We start from the raw sequence: 12,276 nt of genomic DNA, 5'->3' as shown, positions 1-12,276 counted from the left end.
CTGAGTTCAGATTTTTCCCGCCTCAAAGGCTGATATAACCCACAGTGCACACTCAAAAAATACAGAGCTTTCTGTAGAATAAAAGTACGGAACAGTCCTTCAAATAACCGCAGTACAAAGTCTTTATTTACAGGAAGATTACTGGCAAACGGAAAGTACAGGTAAAATATATTTACGGAGCAAATCCTTCAGAATTTAGAGTAAACAGGCCTCTTCAAGTACTGACTGCAACACCCTCAGTGTGTTACAGTAACTTAATCCACCACTCAATCATTTCCCAGAATCCTTTGTGAATTAAGGTATTTTACAGTAATTGCAGTATAATACAGTTGATACTGCAGTAAATACTGTTGAAATTACAGTAAACTGTTACAGTGTAAAGGCAGTTGAAACACAAACTCCCCAAATGAACTAAACTGGTCCTGTTGAAATGGGGTGGGCCACTTAGGACAATGGGGTAGGACAATGGAGTGGGCCAGTTGGGGTAGGACAATGGGGTGGGCCACTTGCCATACATGTTTTTTGTACCTTTCCACGAGACCACCTACTGCTTGTATATTCCTGGAGTCATTTTTAGGTCATGTACATCATTTCCAAAATATGTCTGTTTTTAGCACCACTGCGTGCAGTTTCATGAGTTAAAAATGATGAGTGTGTTTATTCTAAAAGGTCGCAAAATATCCAATTCATTATTCAGCCTGAGTGTCTTCTTTATGTGTCCTGGAGAGGCTGAACTGACGCCAGTGGTTCTTTTGGACTTTGACTGAACAGGTTTTAACCCAGGAGGAATGACTCATTATTTACTCAGCACAAACGGCAGCTCAGGTTTAAAGTGATCCGAGTCCGCTCTGCTGTAGGAGTTTTATGCAGATCTAACCTCCTCCCTCCTTGCAGCAGATAAAGGGCCAGATCTTGTGGCGGCGCACGGGGCGGTGCAGGCTCTTGGCGAATTATTTTCCGAGTGGCGGCGCTATATGTGCCATTCACCTCCGCCACCTGCAGGGGGCGTCACAAGAGGAGGCGACTGCACTGATGGAAACACGGCTGACATTCACTTCCTGGTTTACATTGCGCTGTCTTGCGTTCTTTCTTAAAGGAACAGGCCACCGTTTTTACATACTGAGATATGTTCTTACCGAACCTTAGCCGAGTTAATATATCCCCGTCTGGTCTTTGTCCGTGCGCTCACACATACGCAGCCTCTCCCACACGTCACATAGCTCCAAAAAAGCTCACGATAGAAGCTACCAAGCTCTTCCACGTGTTCCCTATTTAAATAAAGTTACGTGAAGTGTTTTCATGTGAAGTATATTTACACAGAAATGTAACATGTGGATTTTATAAGCAGATAAAAAGGGGGACTATATTGTGAGGCGTAATGATACGAGGAGTAAAACGTCCGCGCAGTAACTCCTAAAGACTTCCCCGCTCACTTCCGTCAGTAGAAGCTGCGTGACTTGTAGAGCAGCAGAGAACAGTTGAAGAAGCGTGGATAACTTGTGAACGATGCCTTTTACGTGCATCGTGCCGGGCTGTGATAACAAGCAGAAAGTATATAGTGTAGTAATGTTTCACAGATTTACAACTCACCCCGGACGACGACACAGGACTCAGGAGCTCCACCATGAGGTAGGAATGCGCCAGCACTTTCCGGAAATATATTTTCTGCTTGTTGTAAAAGGCTCTGTACAAGTCACGCAGCTTCTACTGACGGAAGTGAGCGGGAAGTCTTTAGGAGTTACTGCGTGGACGTTGTGCTCCTGTATCATTACGCCTCACAATATAGTCCCCCTTTTTATCTGCTTATAAAATCCACATGTTACATTTCTGTGTAAATATACTTCACATGAAAACACTTCACGTAACTTTATTTAAATAGGGAACACGTGGAAGAGCTTGGTAGCTTCTATCGTGAGCTTTTTTGGAGCTACATGACATGTGGGAGAGGCTGCGTATGTGTGAGCGCACGGACAAAGACCAGACGGGGATATATTAACACGACTAAGGTTAGGTAAGAACATATCTCAGTATGTAAAAACGGTGGCCTATTCCTTTAAGCCTTAGGCTCTCACAGGTCAAACTAAAAACTTTATTTACCCCATCGTGAGCTAAACCATGTTCACGTCTCCAGAGAAAAAGAGCTACAGCGTCCGCTCGGCGTGAACGCGAAGCAAAACAAAAGTACATGTTCACCCCCCACTCCCACAACCACTCTCCTGGACGCGGAGTCGATCTGGTTGGAGGAAAATGTGTGTCTTAAATGCACTAAGTCTGGAGTGGCAAGATCACAAAGTGCTGCTAGTGAGGCAACATGTCACGCTATCGTCTCCGTTTTGATGCACAAGATCGAGCCCAAAGTCATTTTTTCACTACAATACTTCAGCTGATGAATCAAGCATGAAATCTGACATAAATCTGCTCCATCAGCCGATTCAAATGTTCAATGTTTGTTTTTATCACAGGTTTCGTGTTTCTCCGATCATTTGTTCACACATTTGCTTTGGCTTTACAGACTTGGAAGGATTTATGTTTAATATTTCCTAGAGTGCACAATAAACAAATGTAATGGAGCGACTGTTTTTTGGTTGTTACTTCCACCCGCCACATGGGGTGCTAGAGCCCACACTCTTAAACTGGTGCAACACGTCGGCTCAGTGAAAGTGACTTATGTATGTAGAGCGTCAACAGGGTCAAAATGAACGAAAAGGAACTCTTAACTTACGCTTTTCCTGAACTGTCACATTGTAGAACAAAAACAACCAAAGCAAATCATTTATAGTAAATACATTCATGTTAACATTTTTGGAAACTGTTTTCCTCTTTTCTCAATGCCTGTGTGTCCTTATGTGGAAATGTACTACTTTTGGGCATTTCTATTGATAAAAAACTAATGGTATTAAAAAGCTAATGGTATTAAAAAGCTAATGGTATAGCTCGGTTCACTACACAAAGATGGCGTCCAATACGGCCCCACAAACCTTAAAGGGCCTATATCCTGCAAAATCGACTTTTGGAGCTTTTCACCGTTTTGCTATTTCCTCATCAGTGACGGACACGTGACGGACACGTGACGGACACGTGACGGACACGTGACGGACACGTGACGGACACGTGACGGACACGTGAAGTCTGTATTTTAGGATGTTTGGTCAGATCAGTTCATGAATGAGGTCCAGTGTTAGCTTCAGTGAGACCATGGCCATGTAAAGTCCACTCTGAGCCTGTTTGATGAATGTGACTGTTAGACTAAACCTGGAGCGGACGGCTTTAGGTCCAGACACATTAATTCAGTAAAATGGAAACCCAGAGCAGCAGATTCATGGAGCTCATGGAAACGAAGCACCGGGAGGCAGAGGAAGGACAAACACGGGTGAAGGATGTCCCAGACTGTGGAGACATGGAGAGTCATCTGGCTTACACAGTCGGCCCTACTGTGTTGGTACAGCCTCTTTCTGCAGCTGTTGTTCCTGTTTTCCAACACAAAGCAACGAACAGACTAAGCCTTTCGTCTACACTAGAAAAACATCCTTCCACACCAAACCCTGAGGAACACAGAGACCTGAACGTAGTTTATGAAAAACACGGGTGCCAGAGTTCATTATCTGTACAAGTACAAGTACAAGTATGAATAATGCTGCAGTAGCTGCTCAGTCAGGACAGTGTTTGGTGGGCGGTGGCCTTCACTGAGGTGGTCATGGTTCCTCTGTGTTCCAGACACTGGTCACTCAGGTCACTGCTCTTTGACCGAGCCCTGAACTTCAGTAACAAGTAAACGCTGTTGACCTGAAACACACTGATGTAATCACTGTGTGTTTTTACACTGAAGCACTTTGGTCGTCCTGCTGCTGTAGAAACAAATATTGATTGATTTCGTTGTGTTTCAGTAGATTCTCCCACACTTCTGCTGTGACGTGTTTGATTTCCTGCGCCTGAGGTTTGGCCACGTCTTTCCGCCGCCCACATGACACGATTCCAACCCCAGTCCAGTCGTGGACCTTCACACGGCGAGACACGGCGCGGGTTTGTTCCCGATCAGAAGCTGTTCACGATCAGACTGGACTTTTCCAAGTCAATTATGTTCTGTAAACACGTGTGACGGTCGAGGCTCCCCCTGGACAGCACTGACCACAACAGATGCAACGTGGGAGACCAAACACTGACCCTTGACCTCAGCCTCAGGAGCAGCTGAGGAAGAGGAGCTTTGTGAGGATGAAGGGTCGTCTGCTGAGCTGGACAAACTACTGGTCTGGTTCCTCCTCGTCTTTAATGCGTCTGTACTTTCATTAAAGTTTGGTGAAGCCTCTGTGAAGCCTCGGTGAAGCCTCGGTGAAGCCTCGGTGAAGTCTCGGTGAAGCCTCGGTGAAGTCTCGGTGAAGTCTCGGTGAAGCCTCGGTGAAGCCTCGGTGAAGTCTCGGTGAAGCCTCGGTGAAGCCTCGGTGAAGCCTCGGTGAAGTCTCGGTGAAGCCTCGGTGAAGTCTCGAGCTGCGTCATGTTGTGGAGATGTTCAAGGACAAAGTCATCCTGACGTCAGCAAACGTTATCTCCTCAAACCTTATCTCTTCATTCAGGAAGAGCCGTAATGTAAATAAAGACACACGATGCCGGAGCTTTGACTTTACGCCTCCTGCGGTGTTTACGCTGCAGTGTTAGACTAAAGAGGACACGAGGCCGACGCTGACGTGTCCAAACCCCTGCAGAGCTGCAGAAGCACCGGCCTCACGTGTGTGACTCGCTCAGACCAGGCCCAGCATCTGAGGTCCAGCTTTAGTCCAGGCTGGAAACATCTGAGAATCCATCTGTAGATCCAGCTTCTGATGCTGCTGGTCCAGGACAGGATTAAAGGAAACCACTTGGTCTCAGCTCAAATAATGATTTTTCCACAATTTTTGCCCATTTTTCTTATTTTTCCAAAACATTGTATCTTATTTTTTCCAATTTTTTTTTCAATTTTTCTTTCAATTAATTCCCAATGTCTCACTGTTTTTCTTAACAATATATTCTATTTTTTTCAATCTATTCCCAATTTTTCCCCAATTTCCCCAATTTTTTACCTATTTATTCCCTAATTTTCCAAAATGTTCCCAATTAAAAAAAATCCTTTTCCCTTTTTTGAGTTTTACCCAATTTTTTTCTCAATTTATTCCCTACTTTTTCCCAAATTTTACATTTTTTTTAATTACATGTTTTCCTTTTCCCCCCCAAATGTATTCACTATTTTTTTTTTTCCATTTTTTTTCTAATTTTCTTCCCAATTTATTTTTTAAATCTATTCCCACTTTTTCGCCAATTTCCCCCATTTTTTACCCATTTTATTTCCTACTTTTCCCCAATTTTTTCCCATTTTTCCCCCAAATGTATTCCCTATTTTTCTTTTTCCCATTTTTTCCCTCTTTTTTTTCATTTTCCCCCTTTTTTTAACCCAATTTATTCCCTACTTTTCCAAAATTTTCCCTATTTTTTTTCAAAAAAATCATTTTTTTCCTTTTCCCCCTGAATTTTTTTTCAATTAATTCCCTACTTTTTCCCAAATTTTACATTTTTTTTTATTACATGTTTTCCTTTTCCCCCCAAATGTATTCACTATTTTTTATTGTTTTTCCATTTTTTCTCTAATTTTCTTCCCAATTTTTTTTTTCAATCTATTCCCAATTCTTCCCCCAATAGTTTCCCTTTATTTTACCCCATTTCTTCCCTATTCTTGGCACATCTCTTCACATTGCAGATGTTGTTGTTCTGTTTGTGGAGCCTCGTGTGACCAGACGCCCTTTAGCTTCACTTTGTCCTACAGTAAATGTATATCCTTATATATAATATATATCAACATGAACCATTATCCCCAATAATAAACCCTCTGTTTCTGTGTGTACTTTGTTTATGAAGCAGAAACTGTGAACTCTCCTCCTGTCCCACTTTAGAGCTGCTCACTTCATGTTGCTGAACTCCAGAGGCTAAAACAGGAGCATTACGTAAGAAATAATGACGGAGAGAACGCACAGAAAGAGGCAAAAGGTCAAAGTGTGTCGACATGAGGAGAGTTTCAGCTTCATCGCCTCCAGGTCCAACTAAACCTTTAATCCTAAAACTATTATCGTAACTGCACAAATCTGGCCTTATTACAGAGTGGCCAGATTTGTGCAGTTATGTCTAATAATAGTTCTGTGGACAGTTTCCCCCACCTGAGCTGTGTCTCTCTGCAGTTCCTCCAGGGTCATCCTCTCTGTAACAGCTGTGGTCAGTCTGTCCTGGTTCGGTCAGTGAGTTTAGGAGGACGGCCGGGTCTGGGCAGGTTCTCAGTGGATTTAACTGTGCACGATAACCTCACCAGCTTTATACTTCAGTAACTGGACACTGACATTAGAAACAAAGGTCGACTCTAACATGAGATCAGAAATCAAACTTCTGAAGGCAGTTGTTGTGGCACTACAAGGAAAGGGGGCGGGACTTATGCTCATCACGCTGAGCATTTCCTTCTCATGATGATGTCGCTAATGTCCAGGAAAAGTCTCTACATGGAATGTTTTCCCTGCAGCTGTAAAGCCATGTGTGTGTGAGTCAAAGCCCGTCGGAAACTGTTGGACGTGACTCTCTGCACGCTGCACTCAGACACTCCCCCTGACACTCCCCCGACACTCCCCCCCCCGACACTCCCCCTGACACTCCCCCGACACTCCCCCCCCCGACACTCCCCCTGACACTCCCCCCGACACTCCCCCTGACACTCCTCCCCCCGACACTCCCCCCCCTCGACACTCCCTCCTCCCCCCGACACTCCCCCGACTCTCCCCCCCCTCGACACTCCCCCCCCGGACACTCCCCCGACACTCCCCCCGACACTCCCTCCTCCCCCGCTCTCCGGTGCAGACGGAGAACTTAGGGCACTTTTATTGCTTCATTTACAGTTTTGCTGAGTTTCCGTCCAGTCAAATGGAGAAAACGTTACTCGAGTACTGTGAGTAACTGTGAGTAACTGTGAGTAACTGTGAGTAACTGTGAGTAACTGTGAGTAACTGAGAGTAACTGTGAGTAACTGTGAGTAACTGTGAGTAACTGTGAGTAACTGAGAGTAACTGTGAGTAACTGTGAGTAACTGTGAGTAACTGTGAGTAACTGAGAGTAACTGTGAGTAACTGTGAGTAACTGTGAGTAACTGTGAGTAACTGAGAGTAACTGTGAGTAACTGTGAGTAACTGAGAGTAACTGTGAGTAACTGAGAGAAACAAAGCTACAATCCTGATATTGAACATGCTCCATTAAAACAAATGTTAACGATGGCAAAAGCCCAGTTTTAGTACAATTAAAATCAACAACTGCCTCAATACAAAATGTAAACTACAGTGACTTTCCCTCAGGGGTCGGCAACGTGAGGCCCGAGGGCCAAACCCGGCCCTCCAGCATAGAAGCTCTGGCCCTCAGGATGTTTTGAATGATTTTGGAGATGACATTATTTCACAAATCAGAGGTCAGATGCCTGTTTGAATAACATGTGCAGAATACAGTCAAATATTGTCAACATTTCTAAGCCAAACACCAGGGGCTGTATATGGCTGTGTACGGTTCCATATCCGAACGATGCTTATATATATCTATACTAAAATATGTGTTGTCTAGAACCAGAAAACAGAACAATGTGTGAAACACAGGGAACAATTTTTGGGGAAATGTGGCTAAAAAATAAGGAAAAAAATTGTACAATCTGGGAAAATTAGTAAGAAGGAAAAAACTAATGGGGAAAAAAAGGGGAAAAATAAGAAAAGAAAAAAGATTGGTTGAAATGGGGCAAACATGAACAAGAAATTGAAAAAAATGAGGTGAAAAAATGATAAAAACAAATCATTTGATTTGAGCTAAAACAACAAAGTCACTTCCTTCAGTGTGTCCCTGGACTAACTGCATCAAAGCCTGTTTTTTTCTGCTTTAGATTTCAGTAGAACCTTATTTTCCCGATACCAGAGTGGCATCGTTTAACGGCATCGCCATAATCATATACAGACAGTGCTGGTGTTTGGAGGAAATGGTGCTTTACTTGGGGCTAAAATCGGCAGGTTCGGCCCTTGATAACTCTGGGTTAGTCACAATATAAGAAACCAGGCTGGTTTTCGTAAAAAGAATTTTTGAAATCTCGTACTTAAGGGGAGACACTACAGGCAAAACTCAATTTTTTCAGTTTTCAGGTTTTGGGCCAAATCTGTCTCTGAACATATAAGCTTTCACCCGGAAACAGAAAACATGCCTAATCTTCACAATAACATGTTTAAATGTTGCGCTGATTCAATGTTCCCCCATAGACTTATATGGGAGAACACAATTTCAAGGCCTTTTTCTCCAAACACATGTTTCTGTCATTGTGGCGACACTATGTCCACGTCAGTCGGACCTAAAGACTTCACATTTTCCAGCCTCGGACTGAACAATATTTGAAAGATTTTTTCAGAGGGATTTTTTATTATCTAATCCCTACACTGCCAAAAGTATTTAACTAGATCAGTATAAACATCTCAGTTTGAGCACAATAATCCACACTTTAGTTGTTTTGACGAGTTAAGAAGTTGTTGGGCATTTGTCCTGGATTATTTCACTTGTTCTGAGATGTTTCTGACTCGTTTCGATACAGTTCGTCCTTATTTCAGGTCATTTTCTTTGCCAATGGGGAAAGAAAATCAGTCTTATCTCATTGGCAGTTTTACTTTCTTATTTCAAGCGAGATTTACCCTAGAACTGGTCTGAAATGTCCTCAAACAAGCAAAGCAAACTCGGTCCGATCAGGAAAAGTGTCTAAATGAGTGAAAACCGACAAAACAAGAAACGTTTCCTCAATTCAAGTCATTTAAGCCAATGCTTGATTTTTACTTTTTGCAGTGTGGCCCCATTTATTGAGTTTTGAATGTCAAAAAATAAAAATTGACAAAAAAATGACAAAAATGTGATGAAAAAAAGTGAGAAAACATTGACAAAAAAGTGACGAAAAATTGATGAAAAAGTGACGAAAAATTGATGAAAAAGTGGGAAAAATGTCACAAAAATGTCACAAGAAATTGACAAAAAAATGACAAAAATGTGATAAAAATTTGACAAAATGTGACAAAAAAAATGACCAAAAATTGACAAAAATTGACAAAAATGTGACAAAAAAAAAGTCTTTGTAATTCATTCATCAATAAAATGTAGCTCTATCCATTATTCAGATTTCGTCGCCGAAAAGATGGGAAATTTGGATCATTTTTAGGCATAAAACACCTTGTTCTTATATGAAAAGATAAAACATTTCTGCCAGTGATCGACAGCAACAGTTTCAAATTGATATCTGTGAATATACATTTTTCCCCTATTCACCTGCAGTGTCTCGTACTTAATGAGGGTCGGACTGTTAGCATTGGAGCAGCGCGAGCTACACGTCACGCAAGGGCGGAGTCTGCAGTGAAGATCCCGCCCTTATGCCCTTTTTAGGAACATGCTTCGTCAGAGCTGGGGAGGAGGAGTCTGTAAATCCTCCATGATTCCCCCAGGGTCGTGGTCATTATGGTAAACGGGGAGGAGTGAGGAGGAGACGTCCATTATTTTTACAGTCTATGGTTCTAACTGCCCCGACAGAAGGAAGTGCTGCAGCTTTTATAACGCCTTATCTCCTGTTCACAGAAACGACAAGGAAGACTGCAAAGTCACATGACTGGAACCATGACAGGGATTTATCGCTGCTCGTGTAGTATTTGCTCTGGTTTGGTTTTATTGTGTGTAAACATTAGTCAGAGGGAAACCTTCAGCTGAGCACGAGGCCGCGCTTTGACAATGGAAGTGTGTTTCGAGCAGGTTTAAAGGGGTGGGTGTTATTCAAGCTTTCCATCATGTTATTCTGTCACTCCCTCATTAAAAACATGGCTGAAGTGTTGCCTTGGCACATTCACGTATTTCTGAGTAATCTGTAAAAACTCTGATGGCGGCCATTTTAGGGATAGGTTTGCCTGAGTCCTCCTAGGAACGCCCCCACCTCCTGGAGACGCCTCCGAGCTTTCGTCACCAGCCGAGTAACCAACCACTGCTCCTCAGCAGAACCCCCTCCCCACTGATGCCACAGACAGCGTGTGGAGGGGGCGTGTCTAAAGGCTCAGAGGTTCTTAAAGAGACAGAGGCCGATTTCAAGACATTCACTACAGCCATTTTGAGAGAGACATTTTATACAAGGCAGTTATTCTAATTTACTGCATTTACAGACCAGCAGAAGGTTTGTCATCATTGTAGTGTGATATAGACTGGTGCTATGGGACTGACAAAAGCAGAACACCCCCTCTTTAAAGCAGAACACCCCCTCTTTAAAGCAGAACACCCCCTCTTTAAAGCAGAACACCCCCTCTTTAAAGCAGAACACCCCCTCTTTAAAGCAAAACACCCCCTCTTTAAAGCAGAACACCCCCTCTTTAAAGCAGAACACCCCCTCTTTAAAGCAGAACACCCCCTCTTTAAAGCAGAACACCCCCTCTTTAAAGCAGAACACCCCCTCTTTAAAGCAGAACACCCCCTCTTTAAAGCAGAACACCCCCTCTTTAAGGAAAATCAAAGGGCTTTACAGAACGAGAAGAATCTGTGAAAGTATAATTACTACAACTACACAAGGCGAGTACACCCTCCAACTGCTGCTGCAGATCATCAGTTGCTGACGAAGCCTCTCGAAGTGAGGGGTGAGACGACCTAATGAAAACTGCGTTTGTGGCGAATGTTGTGGAAGGAGAATGTGAGAATGTGATTTGGTTATGATTTGGATGTTAGCTGCAATGAGTAGATTACCCACCAGGGGGCGAGCTCCAGGCTGGTGAGGAAGGAAAGGCTTTGGGGTCCTCCAGTTGGGGACCCTGGGCTAAAGTATCTAAGGCAGAGTCTATAGTCTGCTGCACGTGGGGTCAACCTGAGCTCAGGGAATCTTATTGGACCATCATGAAGGGGGCGTGTCCCAAGAAGGGGGCGTGTCCAGGGGATACAGAAGAGGAGAGCGTCCGCTTAACGTGATACTTATCGCTCTGACAAATAAGGATCAGGCTCTAACCTTTCCCATTCGTGGCCCTGTTCTGTTTTCACTGTACACGCTGCCACTTGGTCAACTTATTTCTAAACACAACGTCCACTTTCATTTCTATGCAGACGACCTCCCTGTGACTCTGAGCAACAGTGCTGCGTTGGACCCTCTCTACAACTGCCTTCACACCATCAAACAATGGCTCTCCCACAATTTCCTGGACTTTAAGGTCCTGATGTTTGTGCTCAAGGCCATCGATGGTCTGGCCCCGGCCGACCTCGCTGAAATAGTAACGGTCTACGAACCAGCCAGAACTCCTCCTCCTCTGATCACACTCGTCACTCCCAAGTTCAAACACACAAAGTTCGGAGGCCGGTCATCAGCTGTGGACGCACTTCCGGTCCAGCTTCGAAACCTCACAGAGCTGAGTGTTTTTAAATCACAGCTGAAGACACATTTTTTCAGGAAAGCCTTCGATACAGAGCCACCGACTCGACTGCTGTTTTTATGTGTCTTTGTATTTATTGTTGTCTACTATGATTCTTGTTTTTATCCTGGAAAGCGCTCTGGCACCTTCTGGTTGTTGTCGGGCGCTACACAAATAACATTTGATTTGATTTGATAACCAAATAAAGGATGATGCTTTAGATTGTCTTCGACTGGACTGGTGTGTTTCTTCTGTGCCTTTATCCATCGGGAGTTCATGTTTTACACAAACACTGTCGCAAACCAGTGAGATCTCAGAGTCATGTGGAGTGTTCATGTTTAGTCGGTTCTTCAGACAGAACTTGTTCTAAAGATGAAAATCAGCAGAAACTAAACAGTCTGTGTCTGAGTCTGTGGATCAGAAACGATAAGCAAACCATAAAAGATCCAGTATATAAAACGTGCTCCGAGATGAGGGACTGTGGGAGGACTCACTCTGAAGAGCTCTTTCAGTCAGACTCTGTTACTCTGGGCTTCTGAGATATCGGTCTTAGATCGGCGTGATATCGGCCGATATAGTATGTAACAGTTTATCGGCCGGCCTGTTGTTCTCTCCGTGTTTAGTCCAGACTCTTTGCCACAGAGAGAGATTCCCTGTTAGCCCTTTTCCACCAAGCTGGTTCTGGGCCAGTTCCAGCTTCAGAACCGGTTCTTTCGTTTTCCACTGAAAAAAGCTGGCTCTTGGTTCCAAAATCTGGGAACCAGTTAAAAGCTGGACCAAGAAACGAGCCCCAGTGATGTCAGCGGCTGGGGGCGTGGCTCTCTCCTCCAACAAACAATCAGTATTA

The sequence above is a fragment of the Gobius niger genome, assembly GCF_951799975.1.
Source record: "Gobius niger genome assembly, chromosome: 2".
Classification (NCBI taxonomy): Eukaryota; Metazoa; Chordata; class Actinopteri; order Gobiiformes; family Gobiidae; genus Gobius; species Gobius niger.
Note: the sequence above shows the minus strand (reverse complement) of the source record.